A 4,350-nucleotide genomic window follows, 5' to 3' on the forward strand; every position below is an offset into this window, starting at 1 on the left:
ACACAGGCCTCCGGGACCCCTCTACCCGCCAAGGCAGCCAGGCATCTGGGTCACATCTGCCCCACAAGTACTGCCCCCGCGCTGCCCCACGGCTGCCCCGCAAGTTCTCCCCGAGGAACGGCGGGCCTCAGGGCCCGCCGTCTCCCCCCAGGGAAGACAGGCCTGCGGGTGCCCCCGGCCCCACAGCTTCCCCACCAGTGCCCCACAGCAGCCTTGCAAGTGCTCCCCGAGGAACAGCAGGCTTCTGGGTCACATCAGCCCCACAAGTACTGCCGCCGCGCTGCCCCACGGCTGCCCCGCAAGTGCTCCCCGAGGAACAGCATGCCTCGGGCCCGCCGTCTGCCCTCAGGAAAGACAGGCCTGCGGGTGCCCCCGGCCCCACAGCTTCCCCACCAGTGCCCCACAGCAGCCTTGCAAGTGCTCCCCGAGGAACAGCAGGCTTCTGGGTCACATCTGCCCCACAAGTACTGCCCCCGTGCTGCCCCACGGCTGCCCCGCAAGCGCTCCCCGAGGAACCGCAGGCCTCTGGGCCCGCCGTCTGCCCTCAGGAAAGACAGGCCTGCGGGTGCCCCCGGCCCCACAGCTTCCCCACCAGTGCCCCACAGCAGCCTTGCAAGTGCTCCCCGAGGAACAGCAGGCTTCTGGGTCACATCTGCCCCACAAGTACTGCCCCCGTGCTGCCCCACGGCTGCCCCGCAAGCGCTCCCCGAGGAACCGCAGGCCTCTGGGCCTGCCGTCTCCCCCCAGGGAAGGCAGGCCTGCGGGTGCCCCCGGCCCCACAGCTTCCCCACCAGTGCCCCACAGCAGCCTTGCAAGTGCTCCCCGAGGAACAGCAGGCTTCTGGGTCACATCTGCCCCACAAGTACTGCCCCCACGGCTGCCCCGCAAGTGCTCCCCGAGGAACAGCATGCCTCGGGCCTGCCGTCTGCCCTCAGGAAAGACAGGCCTGCGGGTGCCCCCGGCCCCACAGCTTCCCCACCAGTGCCCCACAGCAGCCTTGCAAGTGCTCCCCGAGGAACAGCGGGGCCTCTGGGTCACATCTGCCCCACAAGTGCTGCCCCAGTGCTGCCCCACGGCTGCCCCGCAAGCGCTCCCCGAGGAACCGCAGGCCTCTGGGCCTGCCGTCTCCCCCCAGGGAAGGCAGACATGTGGGTGCCCCTGCCCCCACAGCTGCCCCGCAGGGCCCCACAGCTGCTCCACAAGTGCTCCCCGAGGAACAGCGGGGCCTCTGGGTCACATCTGCCCCACAAGTGCTGCCCCAGTGCTGCCCCACGGCTGACCCACAAGTGCTCCCTGAGGAACCGCAGGCCTCTGGGCCTGCCGTCTCCCCCCAGGGAAGGCAGGCCTGCGGGTGCCCCTGGCCCCACAGCTTCCCCACCAGTGCCCCACAGCAGCCTTGCAAGTGCTCCCCGAGGAACAGCAGGCTTCTGGGTCACATCTGCCCCACAAGTGCTGCCCCACGGCTGCCCCGCGAGTGCTCCCCGAGGAACCGCAGGCATCTGGGCCTGCAGTCTGCTTCCAGGGAACTCAGGCCGGCGGGTGCCTCTGGCCCCACAGCTTCCCCACCGGTGCCCCACGGCTGCTCCGCAAGTGCTCCCCGAGGAACAGCATGCCTTGGGCCTGCCGTCTCCGCCCAGGAAAGAGAGGCCTGCGGGTGCCCCTGGCCCCACAGTTGCCCCTCCAGTGCTCCCTGAGGAACAGCGGGCCTCTGGGTCACATCTGCCCAACAAGGGCTGCCCCACAGCAGCCTTGCAAGTGCTCCCCGAGGAACAGCAGGCTTCTGGGTCACATCTGCCCCACAAGTACTGCCCCCGTGCTGCCCCACGGCTGCCCCGCAAGCGCTCCCCGAGGAACCGCAGGCCTCTGGGCCTGCCGTCTCCCCCCAGGGAAGGCAGGCCTGCGGGTGCCCCTGGCCCCACAGCTGCCCCGCAGGGTCCCAGAGCTACTCCACAAGTGCTCCCCGAGGAACAGCGGGGCCTCTGGGTCACATCTGCCCCACAAGTGCTGCCCCAGTGCTGCCCCACGGCTGCCCCGCAAGCGCTCCCCGAGGAACCGCAGGCCTCTGGGCCTGCAGTCTGCTTCAGGGAACGCAGGCCTGCGGGTGCCTCTGGCCCCACAGCTTCTCAAACTCTGCCCCACGGCTGATCCGCAAGTGCTCCCTGAGGAACAGCGGGCCTCTGGGTCACATCTGCCCAACAAGGGCTGCCCCACAGCAGCCTTGCAAGTGCTCCCCGAGGAACAGCAGGCTTCTGGGTCACATCTGCCCCACAAGTACTGCCCCCGTGCTGCCCCACGGCTGCCCCGCAAGCGCTCCCCGAGGAACCGCAGGCCTCTGGGCCTGCCGTCTCCCCCCAGGGAAGGCAGGCCTGCGGGTGCCCCTGGCCCCACAGCTGCCCCGCAGGGCCCCAGAGCTGCTCCACAAGTGCTCCCCGAGGAACAGCGGGGCCTCTGGGTCACATCTGCCCCACAAGTGCTGCCCCAGTGCTGCCCCACGGCTGCCCCGCAAGCGCTCCCCGAGGAACCGCAGGCCTCTGGGCCTGCCGTCTCCCCCCAGGGAAGGCAGGCCTGCGGGTGCCCCTGCCCCCACAGCTGCCCCGCAGGGCCCCACAGCTGCTCCACAAGTGCTCCCCGAGGAACAGCGGGGCCTCTGGGTCACATCTGCCCCACAAGTGCTGCCCCAGTGCTGCCCCACGGCTGCCCCGCAAGCGCTCCCCGAGGAACCGCAGGCCTCTGGGCCTGCCATCTCCCCCCAGGGAAGGCAGGCCTGCGGGTGCCCCTGGCCCCACAGCTGCCCCGCAGGGCCCCAGAGCTGCTCCACAAGTGCTCCCCGAGGAACAGCGGGGCCTCTGGGTCACATCTGCCCCACAAGTGTTGCCCCAGTGCTGCCCCACGGCTGCCCCGCAAGCGCTCCCCGAGGAACCGCAGGCCTCTGGGCCTGCCGTCTCCCCCCAGGGAAGGCAGGCCTGCGGGTGCCCCTGGCCCCACAGCTGCCCCTCAAGTGCTCCCTGAGGAACAGCGGGCCTCTGGGTCACATCTTCCCCACAAGTGCTGCCCCACAGCTGCCCTGCAAGTGCTCCCCGAGGAGCCACAGGCATCTGGGCCTGCAGTCTGCTTCAGGGAACGCAGGCCTGCGGGTGCCTCTGGCCCCACAGCTTCTCAAACTCTGCCCCACGGCTGATCCGCAAGTGCTCCCTGAGGAACCGCAGGCCTCTGGGTCACATCTGCCCCACAAGTACTGCCCCAGCGCTGCCCCACGGCTGCCCTGCAGCTGCTCCTCAGGGAATAGTGGGACTCCGGGCCTGCCTTCTCCCCCCAAGGGAAGACAGGCCTGCTGGTGCCCCGGCCCCACAGCTGCCCCGCAGTGCCCCACGGCTGCCCCGCAAGTGCTCCCCGAGGAACAGCAGGCCTCTGGGTCACATCTGCCCCACAAGTACTGCCCCAGCCCTGCCCCACGGCTGCCCTGCAGGTGCTCCCCAGGGAATAGCGGGTCTGTGGGCCTGCCGTCTCCCCCCAGGGAAGACAGGCCTGCGGGTGCCGCTGGCACCACAGCTGCCCCACAAATGCCTCACGGCTGCCCCAGCTGTGCCCCCCGGCTGCCCCACAAGTGCTCCCCAAGGCACCCAGGCGTCTGGGTCACATCTGCCCCACCCCAACTGCGCGCACACCGAGGCACTTGCACACGGGTGCACCATCTCCCCCGCCCCTTCCCATTCCCCCCTTCGCCTCTCACCCCCCCCAGCAGGCCTCTCCCCCAGCCCCAAAGCCCCGTCTGCCGCCGCACGCACACGTGCACACAACACCCACCCCACCCCCTCCAACGGGCCCGAACCTCTCGCGTGCGGCAGACGCAGACGCAGACAGAGCGTCTCCCCCCAAGCCCCGCTGCCGCCACCGAATTACCACCCACCCCCCCGCCACACCCCGCTGTCCCCCTTCACCCCCCCCTCCCCCGCCTCTATTCACCACCCGGTTCACTGCGAATCCGGCCGCCCCCTCCCCACGCTGCCCTCGGGCAGGTTTGCCACCCCCCCCCCACCCCGCCCCGGCAAGGACGGCGGGAGACTTTAGGACCCAGCGGAGTCCCTGCCGGCTCCGTGCCCGGGCGGGTTAAGGGATTCCCGGTGGCGAGCGGGGATCTAACCCCGGCTGCCGAGTCTCTACCCTGCCGCGCCCCTGGCCCTGGCCGTGCCCGTGCCCGTGCCCCGGCGCTCCCGCCTTCCTTTCTCAGCCGCTCGCTCGCTCGCTCTGCTGCGCGCCTGCCCGCCCCTGCCGCGGCTGGAGAACCCACTGAACCCCCCCGCCCCCGCCCCCAGCACACACAACGCCCCCCCCCCCCCCCCCCCCACCTTA

The sequence above is a fragment of the Rissa tridactyla genome, unplaced genomic scaffold (genome assembly GCF_028500815.1).
Source record: "Rissa tridactyla isolate bRisTri1 unplaced genomic scaffold, bRisTri1.patW.cur.20221130 scaffold_81, whole genome shotgun sequence".
NCBI lineage: Eukaryota > Metazoa > Chordata > Aves > Charadriiformes > Laridae > Rissa > Rissa tridactyla.